Source organism: Ovis canadensis, chromosome 1, assembly GCF_042477335.2.
Source record: "Ovis canadensis isolate MfBH-ARS-UI-01 breed Bighorn chromosome 1, ARS-UI_OviCan_v2, whole genome shotgun sequence".
In the NCBI taxonomy this organism is placed as follows: domain Eukaryota; kingdom Metazoa; phylum Chordata; class Mammalia; order Artiodactyla; family Bovidae; genus Ovis; species Ovis canadensis.
This window is the reverse complement of record NC_091245.1, coordinates 204,347,227-204,364,636: the sequence shown is the minus strand read 5'-3', so window position 1 is coordinate 204,364,636 and position 17,410 is coordinate 204,347,227. Positions and strand designations below refer to the sequence as shown.

At 43.7% G+C, this 17,410-nt stretch overlaps 1 protein-coding gene across 1 annotated transcript in view; it reads right to left on the bottom strand.

Moving 5' to 3' along the window:
* Positions 1-17,410, bottom strand: part of ETV5 (ETS variant transcription factor 5) — a 59,044-nt gene that overhangs the window by 31,951 nt on the left and 9,683 nt on the right. The window lies entirely within an intron of this gene.

The window sequence follows — 17,410 nt, the reverse complement described above, 5'->3', positions numbered from 1 at the left end:
CAAACTTCCCTCCCATCCAGACTGCCACATAACATTGAGCAGACTTCCCTGTGCTACACAGTAGGTCCTTATTGGTTATCCACTTTAAATACAGAAGTGTGTATATGTCAATCTCAAATTTTCAAAAGCAAAGGAATACAACAATGGACCCCAAACCACAAATGAGAGGCTAGCTGCATATGGGAGGCCTGGAAAACCTCCATGCTTGTGCCTGCTTCATGCCTTTCCAGTGTCCTACCAGGAAGGGCAGGTGCTCATAACCAATCCTTTGAATGGTGCCAATTACTCTTCCTAAATTGATAGTATACAGAGCTGCTGCTTTGTCTGGAAGTCGATCAAACATTCCATATGTGATGCTGAGATGGCAGAGGAGTTAAGAGTTTTTCAAATGTATCTAGGGGCTAACTCATTTTAAAGAAGGTGCTTTACCCAAAGTAGAAGAGCAAACTCTTAGAAGACGCTGTGCTGTAAGGACTGTCTTCTGGCTATGGGCTAGAATTGCTACTTTCTGCTGGGAGTCTGGGAGGGAGAGGGAGAGGAACGAGTTAAGCTTCTCTACCCGCTGTCACCCACTGGATCGAAGTTCTCATTAAACGGCTAACAGTGCTTAGTGCTCTGGTGACCCACCGAGCTTTTCTGTTGCACTCAGTGTTTACTCCTGAGCCATCTTCCAGAAGCTTGGTTTTCTTAGTGATTTATATTAGGCAGAATTAGTGAAATGACAATTCTTTTCTACGACTGAACAATCTTCCTGCCAACTGGTTTCTCAGGTGCTTCCTCCAACCCTGAATTCTGGACTCAGAAGTGAACAAATAAGCCTGGAGACTTGATCACAGACGACAAGTTTATAAAGCAAAGTCCTGCCAGTGACTGACTGGCAAGGGCAGGTTTTCATAATTCCTTTCCTACAAAACGCCAACTGCTTTTCCCAAACACACAAAATAAGTTCGGAACTGGCAGATTATATTTAGAAGTCATTAGAGTCTCTCTCGTGATTTTTTTGATGGTGACATCATGGCAGCCAACCCTCAATTGCTATCAAATGTTTTCAGACATTCAGACACAGAAAATGGCTAAGCTTGCTCTTGTTAGAATGTTGCTGGTAAACGAGAAGGGAGAGTCGGGTATGCAGGGGACGTTCTGGTTCTCAGCACTGCTCCTGGGTCATTGCTTCTCCTCTTACCCGTTTTCTGCCATAAAAGTTTTAGACTGGTGATGATGCCCCAACGTAAGCAGCAGTTACATGTCCTAGAAAGTACTTTTCTGACCCTATTTAAAGAAAATCATTTATAATCACTGTTTCTCCTAAGTTTGGAGAGTAAACAGTAATGGCATTGTTCAGTTTTCTCATTTCAGGCTTCAGAAACGTTTTGACATTTTCACGGTATTATAAAAGTTATCAGTTCTACTGATAAGATTAATACCAGAGGGTAAACCAAAGTTTTCCAGAAAGCAAACTTTTATAATGTATTCAGAAATACCATATACCCATTTTGAAAGTTGTAAGTTTTGGCTAATTCTGATATCTGTGGGTGCTCAGTTGTGTCTGACTCTTTGAGGCCCCATGGACTATATAAGCCCATGAGGTGCCTCAGCCCATGGAATTCTCCAGGCAAGAATATTGGAGTGGGTTGTCACTCTCTTCTCCAGAGGATCTTCCCAACCCAGGGAAGAAACCCATGTTTCTTACATTTCCTGCACTGGCAGGTGGATTTTTACCACTAGTACCACCTGGGAAGCCCAATTCTGATGTCTTAATTTCCTTAAATCTACATGGTATTCCTAGTGTATACCACACCATTTTGGCTCCACATTATCTGGTACCTTCTATCATACCATAACTGTCCTATACCTGGAATCTTATGTTCTCTATCCAAAGGAGGAGTTCAAGAAGTAACTGAGCGCTGTGGTTTGAACTGTTGTAACCTCCCAAATTCATATGTTGAAATTCTAATGTCCTATGTGATATTAGGGGGAGGGGCCTTTGGAAGATGATTAGATCACGAGGGCAGAGGTATCTGAGGACACAAGTCTATGAAGGGGAGCCCTCGGTACCATGATCTCAAACTTCTAGCTTCCAGAACAGTGAGAAATAAATTTGTTGTTTATTAGCTCCCCAGTTTGTAGTATCATTGTTTAGTCACTAAGTTGCATCTGACTCTGCAACCCCATGGACTGTAGCACACCAGGTTTCCCTGACCTTCATTACCTGCTGGAGTTTGCTCAAACTCATGTCTATTGAGTCAGTGATGCTATCCAACCATCTCATCCTCATTCTCCTTTTGCCTTCAATTTTTCCCTTCAAGCTCTACTAAGATTCAGGGGTTATATTTCCAATTAATTTTTAAAATTTGATGGCAGGGTCCACATTTACCTTTCAAGGCTAAACATGATGTTAGTCATAGTCCCCCCCACCCCTTGGGAGTCAACCATTCGAAGGAAGGAGAAGAGAGTGGAATGTGGCAGGAAGGAGATTTGGAAGTTTCACAGATAATGGACAGGAAAGCCAGGAGGGGGCCATGTGAGGGGTAAGGAAGGAGGCTCAGTCTCCACAGAGAGGTTGCTGGGTCAGAGGATGTATGAAAGAGGCTGACAGTCATATGCGTGTGTTTTAAGCAGGAAAGCAGAAGCCAAGGAATGCTCGTAACTTTTAACCTGTACCCTTTTGGTAAAATGAGATATATCATGCTGCCTTGAGAAATAAGATGGCACAGCACCTTGCAGATGGTGCTATGATGTTGTATAATCATACACTATGGTTTCAAAAATAGAGTACTTACCTTCACACAGGTGACTTACTAAACCATGACAGAGACTGAGGACTATAAACCATGGCAATGAATCGCAATTAAAAGAGGAACATGAACTCCTGAAGAAGTTTAAGGAAAAAAAAAGCTGTTTGACTATTTGAATTGATAAACATTTTCTACAACAGAAAACTTGAGTTTAACTAAGCTCAGTTACAGAAGACGGACCCATAAAGCCAACGATGTCCTATGAACAATTTCTGGCAAATATGGGCCACCTTCCTTATTGTAAAGATTTCTTTCATTCAATCATCCATTGATTCATTTGTTGAGCATCTTCCATGGGTCACGTTCCTGAAGGTGCTAGGGATACGCTGGTAAACAAAATAGACACAGTGGTCCTTTTCCTCATGGCATGCATAATTTAGTGAGGGATCTGACTTTTAGCATCTTCCAATAAATGTAATTAGAGTTGGACTAGAGTCTGTCTGATAGTCCACTTAATTTAGGCCTTTACAGTTATGGATAAGGACCCTGAGGCCCAGAGGAGTTAAAGGAATGGCTTAAGGTCTTGAAGCTGCTGATGCTGGGGAGGAAAGGAAGAAAGAGCGCCCCCACCTGTCATCTACCCCATCTCAGTCATCTACCACACTGACAGAAATGGGCGATAATCCACTCACCCACTATGTTCATCAAAAAATCAAAAAGAGGACATAAACCCTGTTTTCAATGAAAACAAAAATACCACATTACACCTGATTAAGAGAGAGTGTTCTAGAACAAAAGAACAATGGATAACTAATACCTCTGGAAAAGAACCAGGTGGACCAAGAAAGAGGCAACCAGACGATCCCTTATTGGCCGTGGCTAGTTTACTTAAAATTATTTTATCCAATCTTCCGAACCCAGTGAGAAAGCTGCTTTCATTGTCTCCATTTTAGAGATGAGAAAAATCAAGGCTCAGAAGGTAATCTGGCAAAGTCTCTAGCTCTAAGTGGTCAGTATACCAATCAGTTGTCAGTCATTCCATTATATTGCCGCCCAAATGGAATCTGAGCAAAAAGGACTAAATCAAAAAGGGATTAAAACAAATAGGGAAAGAGACGGAGAAAGAAGACAACCGCAGAGAAGCAGAGGAATGCTACTTGCCAGTTCTTGGGGTCTGTATCCTCGAGTACTCTGTACTCTCTAGCTGCTGACGTGCCTGGCACATCTGAAGCCACTCAAGGACTTACACTTTCTCCTGTTTCTAGGTCCCCCAAACGCTCAGGTTCCCTCCCTCACTCCTACTGGCAACAAACATCTCTTGATTCTAGTGGTTTCTACTACTTAGTCCTTGCCTCCCATCCTAGTATTCCATCTAATAAGGTCTCATTCCCCCTTCTATTGTCCAGCTAATCAAAATCTTTTCAGATAGCTGAAGGCACTCTGGAAGAGCTGATCTACAGCCAGTCACTGACCAGTTAGATGCCACACTGTTGCTGTGGATACCCTCGTGCACCCCCAAATGCCCCGCCCCTCCTGAAGCTGCTGCTTGACAATTCCCTCCTAAATGCTACCTCTGAGACAAGAACACTGAGTGAGCTCTCTGGACCTCTACTTGACTATCAGAACTCTGTTAAGGATCCATACACAAATGAGAGTCTCCACTTGTCAGGGGCAGGAAAGATGGGTTGGCTGGCTGATAAGATATGTCTATATCCGTGGGCATGCACTACAAAGTACAATGTGTTGCTCTGTAGACCACCATAACAGCTTTAAAAATTTAGATAGGATGTTCACAAATCAACCAACTTAATTTCATAGTTTCTTTTCTTACTAGGAAACTCCTTGGAAGATTTTTCTATCTGACACCATGATCAAAAATCAAGCCTGATCCTAGCCAGTGCAGAAAGTTAAGAAAAATGAATAAAAGGAAAAACGAGAAGGAAAAACAACTCAATCACTTATTGCCAAGGTGGGTACATAGAAAATATGAAAGTATCCACCAAGTATGAGAATCAATGAGCTAACTTACCAAGATCACTGGCTACAAGGCAAGTACATAAAAAGAATGACTTGCATACACAGTAACCTAAACAATGTGAAATTAAAATAGCAACAGATAGCATCAAATACCCAGGAACACATCCAATAAAAGACATGCAAGGCAGCTAAACTGAACCATAAAACCCGGAGGAAAATCAAAGAAGTCTAAATAAACAGAAGAATACATCAGTTCACAGGCTGGAAGGCTTGATACTACAAAGGTATTAATTCTTCTCAAATTTATCTATAGACTCAACATAATCCCAAACAAAATCTCAGTACTCAGAAACGAGAAGGAAGAAATTACAATCAAGCTTTAACAGGAGTCTCACAAAAATAAAAAAAGCCAGATACTACATGACCCCATTTACAATAACATTCAAAAGGAAACAGAATTATTCTATGGTGTTTCAAGTCAGGATGGTGGTTACTCCTGTCTCTAGGGGTGGTGCCTCTTTAGGGGGCACGTAGAGTCTCCTCGGAGAAGGCAACGGCACCCCACTCCAGTACTCTTGCCTGGAAAATCCCATGGATGGAGGAGCCTGGTAGGCTGCAGTCCATGGGGTTGCGAAGTCAGACACAACTGAGCGACTTCCCTTTCACTTTTCACTTTCATGCATTGGAGAAGGAAATGGCAACCCACTCCGGTGTTCTTGCCTGGAGAATCCCAGGGATGGGGGAGCCTGGTGGGCTGCTGTCTATGGGTCGCACAGAGTCAGACACGACTGAAGCGACTTAGCAGTAGCAGTAGCAGTAGCAGAGTCTCCTCACTCTCATAAATTCTAGGTCTTGATCTAAATGCCTGTACCATTTGTGAAAATTTATCAAGCTACTTTTGTTATGCATTATTTCAGTTGCTTCTATTTAAACAAACAGCCCTGGGACTTCCCTGTGGCCCAGTGGTCAGGACTCCACGCTACATTTGATCCCTAGTTGCGGACCTAGGATCCTACATGCCTTGGGGCCCGGTCCTCAAAAAAGGCAACTCCTGTCCTGATCAAACAGCACCACTGAGTTAACACTAAGATTTCTTCAAGCTTTAGAAAATCTTTCGTCTGTGATGGTGCAGAAGCAGCCTTTCAAGAAATAACCCAATTGTTTCAAAATAGAAAAAAGTAGACAAACTAACCCATTCAAGAGAAATAATAATTCCGTCTGACAAAATCTGTTTCCTGCCCACAAGTACAGGCCTGTGGATTCTGTCCAAGGCAGCTACGATGCCAGTGCTGGCAGTGAACTTCACTATTTCAGCGCAGAGGAGCAAAACAAAGGAAAACACTTTTGTTGAATGTTACGATAAATGACAGTTGGCGTCAAAAGGAATTTTTTCAGAAAGACAAAACCCACCTTGTCTATTAAGCCTTTCCTTTGGTGCCTCATGATCGTCAAAGTTTCAATGCACCACAGCCTTTGTCGTGAATACATACATTTATGTAATACAGCATTTATGTAATAGACACTGAGTGTTAAAGAAACTGCCAATCAGTTACAGTGCGGTCTGACTGGGGAGAGACGAAGCCAGTCCTGCGTCTTTGGCTTCACACAGAGGCTCTGCGTGCTTCTCTTAGGTGTGGTGTTAAGGTTTTGTTTTGGGGTTTTCCTCTCCACTTTCTTCAGTTTCATTTTCATTACCTTCCTCTAGAGCAGACTCATCTGCCCCAAATCAGTGAGCAGGCCTGACCTCAGGGCAGACCTTATTTGGTTAGGCCTGACAGCCATGATCTTACTGTACATAGAAGGTTGTGTCTCATGATGCAAGTTGACCAGAACACTAACATCTGCCTCCACGTGGCACATCCTTGTGGCTATGTCCCAGTGCCAGCCCATGTCTCTAGAGCCTCTCATAGCACTTGTAAACAAATGTGGTGCGGACGTACACAGCCATGATTGAGAGACTTTTCAGGATTCCCAGAGCCATAATCCTACAAAGAAGCGTCGTCCCTCAGCTTACTGCTCTCTCTGCCACCAACATTGGGTCGCTGTTCCTTTCTCAGACCACTACTACCTCACCTCCTTTTCCTCCGGAGGAAGGGATACATACTGTGTAGTTCCAAGAATGGTGGCAGGGGGAGCCTGAGACACCTGCCTGTTCTGCTCTTTGGTTGTGGTGGAGAGTAGAATACCAGGAAAGAAGACAGAGGGACATGTCAATTTAAAAATGATGTTGGCAAAATAGAGCACGTGTGGTCTCTACTCCCCTGATTACTCCTAACTGGTCAGGGTGCCCACTGGCAAAGACCAGAGGGGGCTTTAAGTCACTAGATGTGGTGTCCCTTGAGTTCTGCACACAAAGAAACCCCAAAAGACCTACTTTCCAACATACTGCTGACTTTCCTTAGTACTGGCCTTCCTTGGACAAACTCTGAGACAAAGCATAGTCAGCCAGTTAGTAAGAAAAGGATAGACAGGCTGAGGTTTATTTAAGTTCTACCATATTACTGGAAGTTGGAAATAAGTCTTTATTTTAGTTTACTACTACTTTGAGCAGATTAGAAACCATTTCAAACATAAAACATATTCCTAATCTTGGTATTTCTTATAATTGCTATAGCAAATGACAAGGACAGGCTATAATTCCCTGTTCTGGGAACCAAAAGAGGTTCAAGGGAGATTAAGTGGACAGGTTCTGGCATTTAAAGAATATCTGGAAAAATATCTGGATGCCTTTTGGATTTCTAAACCAAATAAGAGACGTGCTCAAACCCGTTTGAATGGATGGTTAGCACTGTTTCTGCCTGGCAACAGTGTCTAAAAATAAAAATTTGAAATGTTATCAAATTTAGGGGCACAAGTTCTAAAAGTAGAATTGGTGGAGATACAGGGGACTGCCATTTTCTCTAATATCTGACAGTGCTAACCTTTGTTAAGCATAAATTTAAAAATTGAATGTAGCAAAAATCATCCATAAATAGTAAAAAATCAACTATTTAGTAAGCTGTGCTAAAAACTGTAAGTCCCTCAAAACCCTTCTCTTCAAACATGCACAAACCTCTCCATTTGACTCACTCTGTTCTTTCACCAGTGTTTTAAGGTCAACAAAATAACATGGATATGAGGTGAGAAAACCCACAACATAGGGAATTTCCATGCCTAAGGTCAGCATTTCTGTATGTTTGTGTTTCTACATATCCTTTAATATGTACCCTAAAAAGTCAACTACAAAACCCCTGGCCAGGACTCTTCAAAAAAAAAAAAAAGTAAGTGTTACTGGGGGGAGGAGGGCAAGGTGGGCAGATTCTTGTCTGAGATAAGAGATGTAACAATAAGCTTGATGTACGATTCTTAAATCCTAGATCAAAAACAATACTGATATCAGTTATAAAAGACAGCTGGGGAATTCTGAGTATTACTGAATAAAAGTTAATTTTCTTAGACTATGTAGAAGAATGTCCTCAGTCTTTTGAGATGCACACTGAAGTATCTGGGGGCGAAATGTGATAAAGCTTGCAACTTTCCAATAACTTGGAAAGAATATATAGAGAAATGAAGTAAATGTAGCAATATGTCTTGAAAAAAAAATCAATAAAATGGCTATTATATCATCTCCTCTGAGATACTTGGAGAAAAAAAATCTATCTTATGGTTGACTAAACAGGTCAGCAGATGTGCTAACAACTTCAAAACCATGCCCTTACACATGAAGGAAGTCACCCCTGGCCTATTACCAAACCTGAAGAAGACTGTCCTGTTTATCTGTACCTTTTACCATGTTTGGATAGTACAGCCCCAGGAATCTAAAATTACACAAGGACAAATGTTGTCACACTCTAACATCTAAGCCAGTGGTTCTCAAATATTTTTTTGGCCCTGGCCCACTTAGAAAGGAGAAGGGAACACCCGAGAGGGAAAAATAAACTGCCACTGTTATCACCATGACGACAGTCCATGCCACCTCTACAGCTGCTGGGTAAAAAGGCCGCAATTACACAAGTACAAAATAGCAACAAAAGTAAAATCGACCAGTAGTTCCGTATACACATTAATAACACATTCAACAGGAAGTAAAACAGCTCAACTCAAGATCACAAAGCATTTTTGGAAAAAATAAAATGGAGAATGTCCACTCCTTGTGAATGAATGTATGTGCATAACAGGTTTAGAACACAACCAGAAGACAGGACAACTCAGACTTCATCCCCTGAGTCCTCAGGAGGGCACCCTGCAGCCATCACCAACCTGTGCTGGTGACAGAAGGAATGGAAGTTCTCTTCCCCAATGCTCTCCTTCATGCTTCCCTCTAAACAGCTGGTTTGGCTCCTTCTGCCCCAAGAGGTTAAGCACGGCCAGGGCCCAGAGAGGAGGCTGGAAACGGGTGACCTGGTCTTTTGGGGCCCTGAGTGCTTGGGGGTGGGGAGAAAGGCACGAGAGTTTATGGGGGCTCCAACTGGCCCAACCTAGCTTACTTTAGGATAAGGGATCAGAAAAGAGTGGAGCTTAAGACCTAAATTGTGTTAAGTCTGTTGGCTTGGAGAATCCTCTGTGCATTTGTCTTGGGAATCAAGAATGGCAGTAGGACTCTGGGCTGGAAACAAGGCTCTCCATATAACTCATGGGAAATATGACAAACGTCTGGTGCAGCCAACATCTGGGTGAGCAGACCACATCTAGGGGCTGAGGTTTCCGGGTAGGTTCATTCTGAATCTCAAACAGCAAGAACAGCTCTATTTGTCCTGGGCAAAGTCCTACATGGAGAAAGCAAGGTTTCTGTTCTGGGATAGAATTTAGTATCAGTAGGTATAGGAAAAGATCTCTTCATGATTGTCACAGCAATGGTATTCAAGATTTTAAGTAATCTGTTTTCCATCATACTAATAAATTTACATAGTTTAAGAAATCAAACAGAACTACAAGGTTTATGGTAAGTAGCAGTAATAGTCAGGGTTTTAGACTAGAGATTAATCATGGTGGTAGGAATTATGGTGTTGATTATTTCAGCTTATTACTTCCTTGTTTCTCAGTGAGGACCAAAAGACTGGATATTAATTACCCTGGTGGTATATCTCGGGACCCTAGGGTAAAGAATCAACCCCAAAGTAGCAGAATTCATCAATTAACAACTATGGAAGTCCTCCCTATATGGCCAATACCATCTTCGGTACAATAAATAACACAGCCAAATTAGAAACTGATAAAGCTAGTTCCTAGAACATCTGGTGCCAGGAATCAGATTTCTTCCATGCTGCGGGAAAAACCTACAGTCAGCATAAGACTGGCTTCGGGAATTGGGGTGTGGACAAAAAAAAAAAAAACCCACTCTACTTTTCATGATTTAGAGCTAGAAATTTGGAGTAATATGGTCAGCTTGAGAAAAACGTCTTTGAACTTATCATCGTGGTATGAACATCGGGAAAAGGCTATCAGATCCCAACAAATAGGGTTAGAATTACACAGTATTGGAACAGGAACAACCCAAGAGTAAGATTTGAATCTTGACAACTCTGCATGAAGATGGCTAGGGAATACCAGAGTGAAATAATAACCTGCAGAAGAAGAGCTAGGTTTTGCTACAGTGGAAAAAGAGGTGAGGGAAGAAGACAATTCTCTTACTCATAAGAGTAAGTGAGGTTATACCAAGTATCAATACTTGGAAATTCTAGGGCAGGAATCTTTGGGGGAATGTAAGTCCAGGAATACTTTGTTGGTGAGTTTATATAAAAAATGATAGGCACTTACTTGAAAGATGGTATGCACTGGGAATTTGGGATTAATGCATGTGTGTGTGCACGCTTAGTCGTGTCCGACTCTTTGCGACCCCATGGGACTGTAGCTGCCAGGCTCCTCTGTCCATGGGTTTCTCCATGCAAGAATACTGAAGTGGCTTGCCATTTCCACCTCCAGGGAAATCTTCTCAACCCAGGGAACAAACCTGAGTCTCCTGTGTCTCCTGCATTGCGGGCAGATTCTTTACCTGCTAAGCCACTGGGGAACCCGAGGATTGGATGTGTATATACCGCTATATTTAATACAGATAACCAACAAAAACCTACCGTATAGCACAGGGAACTCTGCTCAGTATTCTGTAATAAACTAAATGGGAAAATAACTTTAAAAAGAATAGATACATGTATATGTATAACGGAATCCCTCTGCTGTACACCTGAAACTAACATTACATTGTTAGTCAATTATGCTCCAATATAAAATAAAGTTTTTAACAAAGGTATGGAGACTGTCTCCAGAGAGACCCCTGTCAGTTCACAAATGGGATGGGCAGAAAAACAGGGCTAGCAGGGACATGAGATTACTTCAGAATTCTGAAAATGGAAACCTAGAGGTCTTGAATACAAGTTTAGAAATGAAAGGGAGGAAAAGGAGCTCAAAAAGAAAAAAATGGCCCAACTTTGAAAAGGTATAAATAGCATCAGTAGAGAGCGGTATCTGAAACTCCTGAGAGGTCACCTGCAAAGGCAGTGGAATTTCTCCTGGGAGACAGGAATTAAGGGTTATTGATAGAATGTCTCCCACCTGGGTTTTAAATTAGACAACAGAATTGATATCACGAAGAAGTTAAAACCATGCTCTGTAAGCCCCTCTTCCACTTTGTTTACCAGGGATGACCCTAAATCTCTGCTATGGATTCAAGCTGACAAGAGCGATATGGGTCTAGGTTGTGTCCTAGACAAGTACTGGGCTTGCCAAACGCTGCTGTCTCTCAGGGAAAGGCTTCACATGGGGTTGGTGCTTCAGTGACAAGAAGCTGCGATGCTCATACTGGCTCTGGAGAGTACTGCTACTGCTAAGTCACTTCAGTCGTGTCCGACTCTGTGCGACCCCATAGACAGCAGCCCACCAGGCTCCCCCATCCCTGGGATTCTCCAGGCAAGAACACTGGAGTGAGTTGCCATTTCCTTCTCCAATGCATGAAAGTGAAAAGTGAAAGGGAAGTCGCTCAGTCGTGTCCGACTCTTAGAGACCTCATGGTCTGCAGCCTACCAGGCTCCTACACCCATGGGATTTTCCAGGCAAGAGTACTGGAGTGGGGTGCCATTGCCTTCTATGGAGAGTAACGTGGTGCTAAATTGTGTTTGGGCGGGACTAGTGTTATGATATTTTACACTCTTACTGTTCCCTGGAATGTGAAATATATGACACAAGATATTAACATCTTGGGGATATTAGATATTAATATATTGGAGTTCTCAATGGAGAACTCCAGCTCTGAAGATACCAAAGCTCCAGCTTCAGGGGCCCCCAGGTTGTAGCTTCTGTTAGACCTCCAAACAAAGCCCTGAGGCTAGGGTAAAAGTAGGAAGAGATAAGTGGCAGTTTTACTTATAAAGGGATTTTAATTTCTCTGTGGAAAAGAGGAACTGACTGAACAAGGGGGTTATACTTTATATTGGGGGCATTTTTATTAGGTTGGGATCTTATTTGAACTAGAATGTTTATATTTTCTAGAGGCTTCCCAGGTGGCGCTAGTGGTAAAGAACTCGCCTGCCAATGCAGGAGACATAAGAGACATGGGTTGGGTCTGGAAGATTCCCCAGAGGAGAGCATGGCAACCCACTCCAGTATTCTTGCCTGGAGAATCCCATGGACACAGGAGTCTGGTGGGCCACAGTTCAAGGAGTTGCAAAGAGTCAGACATGACTGAAGCGACTTAGCATGCACGCACGTTTATGTTTTCTAGTAAATTCATATAATGGGGAGGAGAGGTGGGTGATTTGGAGGTTTGCTTCTGTTAGGCCCAGCTCGATGACTAATTACATCATCCCACCAAGTTTCCTTCCTCTTCCACTGCCTCTTCCAGCAACAACAGCCGCTGGCTGAAATACCATTGGGCAAAGATGAGAAACTAAATGTCACCCATGGAAGTCAGTTTGGCAGGTATTAATGTATACTTGCAACCCAAAAGGTAGCATTGCACCACCCAGGCTGACCACTCAAAATGTGTGTGGGGTCCTCTAGTCTCCAGGGGGTGCTCCAGGTTCCCCCTACCTCTTTATTCCCCCCTCCAGAGAGGAAAAATCATGACCTAAGTCAAGGAAGATGCCCAAGTCCTTAAGGGTGGGCAGGGGGCATAGCTTTGGCTAGGAAGAGAAGGGGGCCTCAAGGCCGTCCATTTACCTCTTCTTCTGCAAAGGGGCTGAAAACACTGGGAGAGGCTGGGAAGAGGTCAAAGTGGGCTAAGCACAGGGAAGCCTGAATGGCCAAGGAGTCCTCAAGGGGGACCTGTGGGCCAGGGGTGAGTCTGCCAGAGTAAAGAGGTTACTGCTCATGTCCTTGGTTATTGACTAGGAGGACAAGTTTCTAACTGGAATTTAGGATATTGGCCTTATCCTTTCTTCACCTCTACTAGTACTAACAGTAATGACAGGTGATTTTTTTTTTTAAGGGTTTTTATTCTAAGTCTGGCTAAAATAGATGGAAAAAGACTCTAATACTTTTTTCTCCTCCCCAAAGAAGTGGTCATGTTAGTAAGAGGAACCCACCTTGGATGAATGTACTAAGTCAGGAATGTCCTGACTCACAGAAGGGAACTGCAGGTCAGAAAGAGGACCTATTACTGAACAGTTACATGTCCTCAGCACAAAACTGCATCTTTCAAATCGTCATTTCCAAACAGAAAACGGGTGTTCTCAAATAGGGAAGATAATCTAATGCCAATGGTAGTAGACAGGCTGATTTTTTTGACCCAGATGAACTAGTTTCAGATGGACTGCCTTCAAGTTCACACTCTTGCCACACTTCAGCATTATTCTTGAAACAGCTTGGATTTGTGCAGTTTCTTTTCTTCCAGCGACTCATTTATCCTAACAATTTAGGGCTGTTATTTTAGAATTCTGAAAATGGAAACCCAGAGGCCTTGAAGAGTTCGAAATGAAAGGGAGAAAAAGGAGCTTAGAAAAGAAGAGGCCCAACTCTGACTGAAGTAGGGCTTGCCTGTTAGTAGATTCGGGGCTCTGCCATCAGAGAAGGTTGCACGGTGCGTGTATTCTGATTGCCTCAGTGTCACACCCCTACACTCTGGGCGGTGGAGAAACCAATATGATAGACAACTTCTTTATCTTTCACCATCAACAGAGAGGCTGAGAAGAGAGCCCTGTTCTCCCAGCTCTGTTGGAGGCGCAGGGCTGGCCTCCCCCACTGTAGGCTTTCCATCAGCCACAGCAGACTCTACCACGAGGGGCTGCTCACGATGGAGCACACCGTCAGGAAAGGGGGAAACAGGGCAATCCTCCTGAATAGAGAAAAAATGCAAAACAAGCCTTCTTTAACAGCCCTTCTATAATTTATTCCCAATTCATTTGATTCTCATCCAAACTGGCATTAAAGCAGCAACAATACTTGAAGTGGGATTTAATCACTGTGGAAAATTTTACCTTCAAGTTAAAAATTCATCTTAAAAATGTAACAGGAGGAAACTCAAACCCTCCTAAGGAAAGTGGCTTCCCCTCCGAGAGAATCATTCCCCTCTATCTACAGCTTTGCTGCTCCTAAAGGCAGAAACGCGTCAAGTGTGTGAAGAGTGCCTACACTGTGACTTGACCTCTTGCACAGAGTCTTACTGGGCTACAGCGTTAGCTGCACAAAACCAAGAGGCACCCTGGGAAGGCTTGGGTAGAGTTTGCATTTTAAAAGAAGAATCAGAAAATGAAAAATGGCCCTAGCTCATTTTTTTTCTATTCACTCCTAAGGTCACCCCAAGGACTCTTAGAACTAGTATTACAGACTTACCTCCCTGCAGGCTGGAGGCTGGTGTTGGGGGCTGCTGAACAACAGTGTAGGGAGGGAACAGAACAGAGTGGTGGTGTGCAAAGAGAAGGCCGCTGTGGCTCAGGCAGAGGTGAAGAAACAAAAGACGGGGGTTCTCTGCTTTTGGACACTGACAGCCTAAGAGAAACTGGTTGCTTCTTGCTTCAACAGGAATGGAAATTGAGAAGCAGGGACTATGTTTAATTTGTCAAAATACAGACTACATTAAAGCCCTATGCTGCTATGTCCTTATTCCCCAAGAAATAAAGATTTCAAGGCTGGTGGGGAAGGAAAGAAAAGGAAGCTGGGGAGGAGCAGAAATGTTCTGACTCTGAAGTACCCCCAGCACAGTGACATGATCACCACTGAGTTATTCTCTACTAAAACTCAGATTAGGAAACGTGGGGGAAGGCCTTCCAGGATCTGGTCTTTACTGTGGGCAGCTGAGTAGAGGAGACATCCCTCCTCTCCTTCTATTCTACCTTTTCTATGGGAAAAGTATAAAAGACCCTCATTAAGTGCCCTTTCAGGCAATTACAAAGCATTTCCAGGCACTCGGCTGAAAAGTGTTTATGTAAGCTAAGTCCTCCTCAGCCCCTCTGGAGAAGCAGCACAAACATCAGCATCCTCTTACACAGCAGATATCTAGGGTTACCTCCTGAGAGGTTTCAAACTCTCACAAAAGGACAATCTGCCCAGGCCTGTTCTTTTTTTTAATAGGGAAAGGAAGACATCCTTGGAAAACCAATTTATAGCAAGGGAAATATTTCAGAAAAAAAAATACAGCAAAACACAAATGCAAATAGCCTTGTTAGGTTGTGAGGATGAAGAGCAGGAACTAAGAGATCTTAGTTGAAAACCCTGAGAAAATGGCACTGGATCATTACTATCAAGTTTTGTTTTGGTTTTTAATGGACTGTCCTTTATGCTTATCAAGACAGCCATGGTCTAGCCCACACAGACCTTTTGGGGTTGGGGGTTGTCTGTGAGCTGTTAGCCAAGAGCCCAGGAGATGTTTAGGGTGGGCAATACTGAGGCAAGTGTACCCCCAGAAGCTGGCCTAGTTTTGGAGTGAGGAGGCCACTCTGATTTGGGGGTTCATCAGAGGCTGGGTTCATTCTAGCACTTCTTGAGATGTTCATTTGATGAGGTAAGGCATTTGAGTGCCCAGTGGGAGTGTTTACCTGAGGAGCAGTCTGGGAAGGGTCACTTTAAAATGATATGTTTCTGGCCACAGTGGGAAACTAAATGGGAGAGAGACTGCCAAGGAGTAGAGAAGTTGTAGCTGGGTCCTCCCATGTTAAAAGGTATATGTGAGTGCTGTGGCAGGCAAACACCCCACCAGTTCTTCAGGACTGGAATAAAGACTGGAGAAGAAGAGGCAGGAATCTTCAGTGGAGAGATAAAGCCACAGCCCCAAGGGAACCAAGAGATAAAAGGGTAATATCCTCAGATCAAGTCTCAACACCTCTCTCTCCAGGGAAGCTAAACCACCCTCTCCTATTATCACTCCCCCTAGACAGCTTCAGTCTAAAATGAGAGACAAAGGGGTGGGGGCAGATCGGAGGGTCGGTAGCAGCCCTTCGGCCTAAGCCACCAGCCTGGTAGTTGGAGGGTTAAAAATCAGCACTTAAAAGAAAACTCAAACCCTATTAAGCCCAGGCTTGGAGAACAGGGAGCAGCAGGGAAGCCAAAGGAAACTAATTTTGGAGGTTCTCCAAACTGCCAATCACAAGCATATTTCTAACAGTCCCAGTGTTGTTTGAGTTGGTTGTTTTTCCACAGGCTGCACAATGGGGTCTGGTTATTCATTGAAAAAGTCTGCAAGGGAGCCCCGCCCTCCATTCACAACCAATTTGGAATGCTCCATTCAGGCAAGGGGGGTGGGGAACTCAGCAGCTCAGCTCGCTGGGGCAGACGGAGCAGAGCCCAGCTGTCGCTGCAGGGACGCTTGCTCGCCCAGCGCGCAGTGTTTATGTAAGAAATTCAGACACTGCAGGCGCCTGCCTGCTCCACACTCTCCCTAAGACTCAGATGGCCGAGACCCTGGCTGAAATCTGCAAGGGTGTGCAAGTCAGCTCTAAGTGAGGTCGGCAAGTGCCCTCTGGCAAAAGGAATCTATCTTGCGCTGCCCACTTCAGAAACTGATTGTAGCTACCAGCTGAAACAGACTTCAGTGGTATTTCTCCTGCCCCCAGGGGTGAGCTGGTTTGCATTAGAGGACAGCTCTCCATGGAAGCTCAGCCTTTCCAAACTCCTAGCTTTTCCATTCCAATAACAGTATTGGGAGCCACCTGGTTTCCTCCCCAAGGGAGTGGGTCTCTGGAGACACTACAGGAGTCTGGCTGCAAAGGGGGAGGGGTCAAGCTACCTATTATGAACAGTTTCACAGTTCCTTTTCCTGGATTTGCATCCGGCCTGAAAGGTTTATAATACTCCCCCTGAATGCTCATGAGACATCAAAAGAGAAGAGATCTATAGTCTGTGAGTGAAACCTACTCCAAGGGCAACACAAAGTACAAGGCTAAAAACTGGTTGGGTTTCTATTCTTTTCAAACCTTCAATAATCACCCTAAGGAAGATGTTATGAAGCCAGTCTAGTGTAGACTTCATTTCAAGGGAAGAATATGCTGCTTCAGGAAAATCAGATCCAGGGGATAAATGTTAGCACCACGTGGGTTTTCCCTCTTTTTCAAAACATATTTGACTATTTTCAAATGTCTTATGTGGACCACTTCTCACTGCCTGCCCCCACTGCCACAAGCCAGTGAACTCAGATGGTTGACCGTTGGAAGCATTTCTCTGAATCTAACTAACCAGACTCTCCATTCAGCGCCTTGGCTGCTCTGCAGAACAGCCTGAAACTCCTGGCTAGATCTTATCCTGCTCCCTGGAATCTTCACCCTCAGCTGCAGCTTTCGTCTAGATGCTCCTCCTGT